This window comes from Neophocaena asiaeorientalis, unplaced genomic scaffold, assembly GCF_003031525.2.
Source record: "Neophocaena asiaeorientalis asiaeorientalis breed wild unplaced genomic scaffold, Neophocaena_asiaeorientalis_V1.1 scaffold295, whole genome shotgun sequence".
NCBI classification, from domain to species: Eukaryota; Metazoa; Chordata; class Mammalia; order Artiodactyla; family Phocoenidae; genus Neophocaena; species Neophocaena asiaeorientalis.
The window spans coordinates 967,665-978,011 of record NW_020174718.1 but is presented as its reverse complement, the minus strand read 5'-3'; positions in this window follow the sequence as shown (position 1 = coordinate 978,011).

Here is a 10,347-nt window from a genome sequence, read left to right as displayed (position 1 = left end):
ATAATCTGTTCGTGACAAATGTTGGCAATACTGAATTGATTCCACCAAATACAAAGAGTGCTTACAAATCAATACAAAAAAAGACTAACCCCCCCCAAATAAAAAGGATGAGGAAATGAACAGTTGATTCACAAAACAAAGAAATACAAATAGCTGATAAACATATTACAACAAGTCAATCTCAATAGGAATCTAATAGCTATGAGTGTTTTTCATTTAGCAAACTGGAAAACCCTATAAAGATGATATTACTTAATGCTGGCTAGGGAATCATAAATGAGATAGATGGTACGAGATCAAGTAGATACAAATTTTCTACATAGCAATTTGCCAGTAGGTCTCAAGAACTTTAAAAATGTGCAAAGCCTTTCACTCTGAAGTATCATTTCAAAGAACCTATTATGAAAGAATATTCAAAGATATAGTAAAGACTTCTAATAATTGATATTTATAATAATTGAAAACAATCAATATGTCCAAAAAAGTCAGCTGAAGAAATTATGCTACTACTTATAATAACGTAAGGGAACAAGAGATGTTAGATGGGAACAAGAAAAAGGAAGATGTAAGATGGTATCCAGGAAAGGCTACTTGAATTAATATCTTTATATTATGAAGTCCATATACTATGAAGAAATACTGTTTGTGAAACAAGAAGCAAAGGATTAAGCATATTATTTAAAGTTCCAAAGATAACTAATAGAGGAATCAAGGATGGGCCTCTAACTATGTTGGGAAGAAGAGAATTTTAGAAAAGAGGGACCAGCATTTATGAAGACGAAGGAATGAAACGGTGGCACAATGGAGGAACTGAAGTAAGTTCCACATGACCAAAGCTTGGAATGAAAAAGAGGATATTATGAGAAAAAAAACCACAACAGAGGTCATGCGACTTTCTAGGGTGGACATCAGGGAAGTTTATATTGACATTGATTTCAAAAGCTCCTTTGTTTTAGGAAATGCAAACATTCGACAAACATCTGTTCGATGTCAACTACATTTTAGGCACCAAGGAGCTGCAGCAGTGAACAAAACAGGCAAAATCCCAGTTTTCCTCCAGTTTATGTTTTGGTTTGTGGAAAGGAAGATGGAAAAATAAACCAGTACATATATGGTATGTAGTAAGCAGCCTTCTAGGATGACTCCCAATGATTTCTACCTCTGCAGAATAACAATCCATGTCTTTTTGCAATCTACAAACCCTTAGTGTGGACTGGACTTAGTGACTTGCTTCTAACAGCAGACTTTGACAAAAGTGATGGAATCCACTTCTGAGATTCCATTTTAGAAGACTGTGGCTTCCATCTTCTTGGAACTCTCTCACTGTATCTTGCTTGCTCACTTTGATGACACCAGTGGCCATGTGTTGGGCTGTCCTACGCAGAGGCCGACACAGCAAGGAACTGAAGGCAGCCTCTAGCCTACAGCCAGAGGAACTGAGGCTGTCAGTACAGCAACCTCTAGGAATTGATTCTGCCACCAGCCATGTGAACGATCTTGGAAGCAGAACCTGCTCCAATTTAACCTTGAGAGACTATGGCCCTGCCAACACCTTGACTGCTGCCTTATGAGAGACCCTGAGCCCGGGAGCCAAGCCAAGCTGGGCCCAGACTTGTGACCCACAGAAATCTTGCAGTAATAAATGTTTGTTGTTTTAAGTAGCTACGTTTCAGGGTAATGTGTAACACAACAGTGGACTTCTCTGGTGGTCCAGTGGGTAAGACTCCACGATCCCAATGCAGGGGGCCCGGGTTCGATCCCTGGTTGGGGAACTAGATCCCACATGCACATTGGAACTAAGAGCTCGCATGCCGCAACTAAAAAGATCCCACGTGCCGCAACTAAAAGATCCTGCGTGCCACAACTAAGACCTGGCACAGCCAAATAAATAAATAAATATTTTAAAAAAACCAAGCAGTGGACAACTAAGACGATGTTTTGGATGTGAAGTACTGTGGATAAGATAAGGATAAGGAGTTCAGCGGTTGCTGGCCTGGGAGTGGGGCTTCTATTCTATAAAGAGTGGTCAGCGGAGGGTTCGCTGAGAAGCAGACAATTGCGGGTAGGACTGAAGACAACGTGGGTAGAGGCTACGCTCGTATCTGAAGAAAGTGCTTTCCAAGAAGAAGGAACAGTAAGTGCAGAGGCCTGAGCCAGACACAAGCTTGAAATGGGCAGTTCTGCCACCAGTTGGTCTAAGACAAATCCAGAGCCCAAGTCACGGAGGGCAGGGAGGGGCCTCGCAGCTCTGCTCTGCCTGGTTCTCCCTGAGTGGACCATGGGCCTGGCTTGTCTCATTGAGCTCGAGGTAAACAGTCTCTCCCTGGCAGAACTGGCATCCTCAAGAAAGTGAAAGCGTCAGACCAGATAAGGCACAAAAGACATATTCTAAAGGTATTGGTTTTTTGCATTTAAAATGATCTGATAGGGACATGGGTAAGTCAAAATCGCTTCTTACCAGGAAACAAATTTAGCAGGTAAGGCAAAATTAGTGTACAGTCAAAATGATCAACTGGGTAGTTTATTACAGATGATTTTGGGTATCACAACCATGTACAGTCATTGTTAAATACACTAAAACCTAAGAACCACTGAGTAAGGAAAAAAGGGTGTGTGTACTCCAAAGTCAGGGCAGGCCTTTTGAGATAACCACCAAATCCCAAGGACAATGGAAATAAATGGAAAATTCTCAACTGTTCCGATTTACCTACTCGATCTACTCTGTTCTGTTTTAGTTAAATATTAATGCAACCTGAAGGCACGTTAGTTTCATGAGATATGTGTAAAACATTGGGCACTGCGCCTCACCTCGCGTAGAGTAGGTAGTCAATAAATGTTTCATGGGTTTGAATCTAATCTATGTCTTTTTCCCTCCCAGACTCCTTGGAGCAGAGAACATACTTATATATGTATTTCTAAAGCCCTCCAAATTGCTTGGCACATAATAGGATTTCATTAAATAGCTGCATAAATGAATGAATAAATTGATTGAAGATATGTTCCTAAAAGCCAAAACTGAGGGTCATGTCTCTCTTAAATATGTTTAAGATGCAATTTGATTTGTAGCTCAAGGGTAAGACTGAATTTCTCTTTGCAATTTGGATAGAAATACTCCTCTGAACCCTGAGTGTTACGGAAATATTTTTCTAGGAATGTAAATAGCAGCAGTCAAGTGCTTCAGAGAATGGCTTCCATCTAAAAAAGACTTCAATAACGTCATCTGTTCCTAAAGATGAAGAGATGTTTGAAAATAACACTTAACAAATTTAAAGATGAAAATAAAGACTGAGGGTAAATGAACTGGCCCTAAAATAAAAATGTGAAACTCAGAAGGGTAATTCATTAATCAGAAAAGAGGGTACAGAAACAACTTACTGTCCACCTTGTCATTCAGAACATCAATTTACAGCTGCTGGTGAAGAAGAGGCAAAACCAGGAATTAAGATAAGCATTGTCCTTGTCTTTTAGAGGGCTATCATCCAATTTAAAAAGATCATCCATCCATTCACTGAACATATATTAACTGAGCACCCACTATAAGCAAGGAACTCTGCTGTCATTGAGGATTCAGAGGTAAATAAATAAGATGATGTCTTTTCCTCCAGACTTTCCCATCTGGTTTGGGAGACTGGTGTGTAAAAAATAAACAATGGGATTAAAGAGAAGGCAGGGCTAACTGCCAAGAGTTAGCGAGCTCAAAGCATGAAACTTGGAAGATGTACATATTTTCCTGAAAGTCACATTCAGTACAAGTTTTCGTCGAGCTGTCAAAGTGCAAGTGTTGAGATTTGTGAATGTCTTGATATGGAAAGAATACAGAATTAATTATCATAGAATTATGGGAAATGAGGCTGTAAGGAGAACAACCCTTGGCTTTGTTGCATTTCATTCTACTCCACTAATTTACCCCATGAGGCAGGTACAAGACAACTATTATCAACTGAGAGTCACAGTACAGAAAAGGGCATCAGAGTCATATTTTCAAGATGGCACAGGAAAGACATTACACCCTGTACTTTTGAAAATTAGTTAAAAACAATACTAAGAAACAGAGCACAACCTCCATCAACTTTGGAGCATCTATACTCCAAATTACAGAAATCAAGTGGAGGAAAGCCAAATGCACTTAGCAGAGAAGAAAACGGTTGAAGCTAGGTGCTTTGGTTGAGGAGGTGGGGTGCTAATGGTAGAAGCAAGCATTTAAGCTCATCAGAGCCCCCAAAAGCTTTAGGATTCAGAGGCACCATTTACAATGGAAGGAAGGGTGAACCAGCAGTCTGGAAGAGGGTACTTGGCTGGCATCAGTAGAAAGTTCTTTTTTAAGCTGGCTTCCAATCCCCACTGAGTGTAGCGAAATGACAATTCTTCCTCAACCAGTGGAGAAGCCAGGAGGTTTTCCCATAGAAGAAACAGAAACTGAAACAGGATTTAATTTGTAACTAAATCCTCAGAGAGCTGACAGAAGATATGATAGCCATGTACCCTTTCTTAGGAAAGTACTGGGGGATGTGCTCCATCAAAATGAGAGAGTAAACCTATGCAGAAAGAACATGGGATTCAGGAGAAACAGAGGTCCCAGCATCAGAGAAGGAAACGAAGACAATTATCAGGATGATGACAAAATGAGAGCTACCTTAAAATAAGCGCTTCAGCATAGGCCTAAAGAAAAGCCGCCCAAGATTGACAGAGCTGTGAGGAATACTCAGGAAAACAATAGAAACTGACCTGCTGGACTCTGGGGGAAATTGTGTTGAAAGGTGTTTTAAGGAATTATGGGGGTTGTATAAAGACTTTTCCAGATGGGCAACAAACAAACGAGCAAAAAACTAAAGCAATGGTTAAAACAAATCAATTATTCAAGAAAGGAAATGTACTCATAATGTGAAACCTAGGCTAGCAAGGAATGATATTTACACCATCAACATAATAAAAAAACACTCTAGGGCTTCCCTGGTGGTGCAGTGGTTGAGAGCCCGCCTGCCGATGCAAAGGAAGCAGGTTCGTGCCCCCGTCCGGGAGGATCCACGTGCCGCTGAGCGGCTGGGCCCGTGAGCCATGGCCGCTGAGCCTGCGTGTCCCAAGCCTGTGCTCCGCGACGGGAGGGGCCGCGACAGTGAGAGGCCCGCATACCGTAAAAAAACCAAAACAAAAAAACACTCTAAAAAAAATCACTCTATATGGATTTAACAAAAAGTTAAAATGTGATTAAAATCTGTCATAATAAAAAGTCCACAGATGTCTAAAATTAGACACATAAAAAATTAGCAATTTATGATTATTTTTAAAAATATATTTCTAAATAAGAGAAGAAATAAGCCAAATTAAATGTATTTGGCTCCAGGGAGCAGGCAAGGCAGGGGAAAGGAGGTAACAGACTTTGGTTTTTATGTCATAAGCTTTTTAGCACCATCAGGCTTTTAAAATGATTTGTAAGTAAAATTGTGGTTAAAAGTAGAATCAATAGCATCTTTTCCCAGACAAAGACTCACATAAACCCCTCTTTCTGGCCAGTGCAACCTCCACTGGTGATTAGAGACGGCACCTGGATACAGAGTGGTTTCAGAACTGGAGGTTGGCAAGCCCTTGGCAATATCCCAGGAGACTAGCACCATCACTCTGCCTGCCCCCTTGGAGCCCCAAGGAGACCAACCGGCTTCTTGAATCCGTCTACTCTTGCACGGTTGTGTTCTACTCCAGGCTTTTCTCCATCCCTAGATTTTCATCATCACTCATCTACTCATCTTGCACCGTTAGCTTGAAGTGACTGCACAGCACTGGTCTCCTTCTGTACAAACTGGCCCGGGTCTTGATTTCAGCCAGCAAAATTCTGATTGGGTGATTGTTTGTTTGCTTTTACCAGACAGATAGAAAGATGGGGATAGAACTGGGAGAGAAAAAGGGCTCATTATGAATATGAAATTTTGTATTAAGGAGATACAATATTCTTATGCAATGATAAATTACTAGAAGTGACCTTTCAGCAACCAATTAATTGTCCTTTGCATCAAAACAAAATTAAGTTCTAAGGTGTTTACATATCAGTGATTTCAATGTATCCACATCATGAGAGCTAATGTTTATATTACGCTTATAATGTGCCAGACATTGTCGTAAGCATTTTACATATATTAATTTAACTAATCCTCACCTTCCCATCTACAATATAAGGACTGGTATTATACCCATTTTCAGAGAGATTAGACACAGAGGAGTTCTGTAACTTGCCTGAGATCACATAGCTAGTGACAGCCAGGATTCTAATCCAGGCAAAACACACTGAACTCTACAGCTAGGAACCCCAAGGAGTAGAGATGGGATTGAAGACATTTGATTTCCAAGACTGAACTGTATGCCGGAAGAGCAGAATCTGAGAGATGGTTTCCAGAGGAGGTGAAACGAGCAGTCAGGCTGACATGAGTGCTCTACACGAGCGAGCATCAATCCGTCATTATGGAAGGGCCATCACCCCTCTTATTTTTCTCACTTTCTGGTATTTTTGTTTCTTTTTCTTGGGGTGGGCTGCGGTCAGTTTACTTTTCTCCAGTGCTTTCTCCTAAGGCAAATTAAAGGCAGAGAAAGGAGGGTGGCCCACAGACGTCCTTCTTAGGGTAAGCAGCTCTGATGAGAAAGAAAAAAAGCCCTAACACGAAAAACAAGGCTGTCCAGACTGACTCCAACTAGGTCACGGATTTCAGGACTCAGACTTCTCTTTGTATAAGCTCTTTCCCTTTGCCATGGCTAAGCAATGGTCAACTGGCAATACCTGTCTCTAAGGTGAAGAGCTGGTCGCAACTATCTCTCAGGCCCACTCAGTGCAGGGTCAAAGATTCTGGAACCACTGGCAGGGCGGTAGGCCATCTTATCCACAGCACTCAGGATCAACGTGACTGAAGAGGAGTTATCTTGTTTCTATAATGTATTCCTCCCAATGCCACATGAGAATACTCTGACAGAGAACCTAACTCCACATTCCTTCCAGACACAGGGACTAATCCCTCCAGCCTGGGGACCACAGTCTTTCTCCAGAGATAGTCATTGCCAAAATGTGTTTTTAAATAAATGTGCTCAAATGACAGAGTCGTGAGGTATTTATGATTTGAAAAATAACTTGCTATAATGACTTACTGTATACAGAAAATCACTTGCTATTGAGAACATCAAAAATTACATTACAAAATGTCAAATCTTCAAAAAAAAATCAAATTTCATTGACAAAGAGTATATACATAATTCTGACGACTCTAATGAAGTTACACGACTAGCACCCTCACACATCAAAATAAAATAAAGTCCAATGGAACTTGAGAGTAAAACAACCACACCAAGGGGGCAAGACTATCTGTATCCAGGAACATTAGACCAGGATTTCTCACCCTTGTCACTCTTGACATTTGGGGCTGGACAATTCTTTCCTGTGGGAAGCTGCACTATACACAGTATAAAGTGTTTAGCAATGTCCCTGACCTTGACCCACAGGACGCCAGAACTCCCCATCCACCCACCTTCAGCTGGGACACTGCCAAGCCTCCCCTTGGGGGCAAAACTGACCCTGGTGGCGAACCATTGCTGGAGACATAAAGAATGTATCAGTTGTTATCAGGAAATTCTTAAATACCAATTCTAATTTTATAGAACAAATTTACTCTATAATGTGATGATAGATTCATTCAGCGGTGAACAGGAAATAGGGTTTAGGTGGACCAGAGCTCTGAGAAAACCTAAGATAGAGTGCCTATTTACATGTAATTTTTACTTGTTTTGCTTTTTTTTTTCACTGAAGGTGACAAGAAGGAACAGGAAATATGACTTCGGTTGACTGACAATTTCTTATAACTTTCAAAATTGCTCTGACAAGTTGATAGAAGAACATCGTGGAATACAAAGCAAAAAAGATTCAGCAGGAGGAAGGTGGTGTTTCTTTGAGGAATGTGGTCTGTCTAAACAAAGGCATAAAGAAACCCAACTAAGCATAAATACAAGCTCAGTAGATCCGTCTGTCTAGCAAAGAAGGCAAGGCTCTAGCTGATTTTTCTTTATTCTGTCTTCCTGAATCATGGCAGAACAAGTGCCTAATTAGCCACAAAGGGAGGATCTCATTAAAGCGGGCTCGGAATTTTCTTTTAAAGAGAGATTTCACATAATCAGCCTATAAAAACATCCTTTGGCATCTTAGTCAGCTGGGGCTGCTGTAACAAAATACCATAGACTGAGGGACTTAAACAACAGACAATTATTTCTCATAGTTCTAAAGGCTGGAAGTCCAAGATTAAGTTGTTGGCAGACTTGGTTCGCCTTAAGAAGCCTCTTCCTGGCTTCCAGACGGCTACTTTCTCACTGTGTGAGTTTGAGAAGTTTGAGAAGCACTGCTCTAGAGAGTTCAACTTTATCATTTAAGACTACATTGTACAGACTCTTTTGTGGTAACAATGAGAAACATTTTCTTGAAAATATTCTTTTTAGAGCTTCTTGGAAAATACGAAAAAAAATCTTTTAAAATGAACTCCTGATATTCCAGGAAGAGCAGATTGTATACAAAAAGCAACAACAGGCAACAAGATAAATAGAACTGGTATAACAACGACTGTTAAGCCTTCACTGTAAATGTTCTTCAAAGTAAGATATTTCTGGCTGGATATTTCACACTGGGCAGAACTCTATGGAAAAGAAATGACAAGGGCCATACCTCAAACTCAAAACTGCTCTCTGACCCGTTACTGTACCCAGGGTGGACACTGTCCCTCATTTTTTCATGGTGATGCATTTCAAATCTTCCACACAAACATTCAAAATGCTATGTTAGCATTAACAAGTAATTAACACGTAATTAATAAGTAATTAAAAACCTGAGTGGGCTTGCATTCTTCCTTTCCTTTCCTCCCCCTCTCTCTCCCTTCCTTCCTTCCGCCTACTGACAAGCCTATGTGGTCTGGGAATTTGTGATTTGAGACTATTGGGACAGAAGCTGAAAGCAGCCCTTTGTCCCTTTCCTGTTTGCCCATTTCTGTTCCCCTCTAACCTTGAAAGAACCTAATTATAGGAACGAGATCACTAGGCAATTTAACCTAACTCCTGACTTATGTACTCCTGAATGCACACCATGTCTAACCTGTTGATTCCTTTCCTAGATTAAAAGAAGTCAGAATGAAGAACTAAGTAAATGACTAGCCCTCTACCCCCATAACACCCATAGCAATCCTGCTGGCAGATCACGCGGGCAAGAGAACATCTGAAGAGTCGGCCAGCCTGCGCGCAATGGAGAATGAAGCAGAATCCAACCTCCTGCCTTGATGATTCACTAAGGCTCACCTCTCCCTCGGCCACCCCGCTCCACCTTTTTCCCTTTAAAAACTGTCCTAGCTGAGCAGAATCTTAGAAGCTGATCTCAGTACGTGAGTCCACCTTCTCCCCAGATTGCTGGCTTTTCTGAATAAAGCAACTTTCCCTTCTACTGACACTTGCCTCTCAAATTACTGGCTTTTGAGTGGTGAGCAGTGGAACCTGAGTTCAGTAAGAAAGCTTCGTCGGGCCTCGTTAGCTGTCCTCGCACACCAACACCATGGCGGGGGGTGGGGTGGGGGGGTTGAGATTTCTCTTATTTGAAAATAATGAGTGAAAGTTCAACGCACAAGGTTAGAGAGGATCAATAATTAGTAGGCAGTTAGCTCTGCAAATGAAAAACAATGTCATATAACTAGAAGGCAATTGTAAAAATCTTTTATAAAGTATAATAAAAATAAGCGAGTCACACTGAATTGCAGAGAAAGACATTTCAGTTATATTGATGGGATTCTTTTCCCTCTGCAGCCTTTTTTTCCCCCTACTCAGGCCACAATAATAGAGTAACAGGAGATATATGAAAAAGGTGGAAAATTAGAAGCTTAAAGCCCAGAATCCCTGTGGTGGCAGGCAAAAACATACTTAAGGAAAAACACTCATTTAAGTTTCCCTTCCCTTCAAAACCTAATCTCATATTAGTTTTAAAACCTTAGGGAGGAACAAAAATTTGGGGTCACCTTTGGAACAATGTTAGATGACTGCTAACTGGACCCTGTGACCTGAGTTAGAATGAATTATGTGCCAAGAGGTTTTAGGAGGAGGAATTTTCAAAAAGGTGTTATGCTCTCCCAAAGCCCAAAAATAATCCTTCCACATAAGAACACCAGGAACACTAGCTTATCGCCTCTAAACTTGCTTTTAGAAATCTACTGAGTTTCCACAGGCAGGATATGAAACCCTCAGTTGTCAAGAAAACCCTTTTCCCTCAAAACCTCACTTCACTTTGAACAAATGCAATATACACAGTCTACCGCCCTTCCTTCCCCCTCCTGTAAGCATCAGCTCTAACAA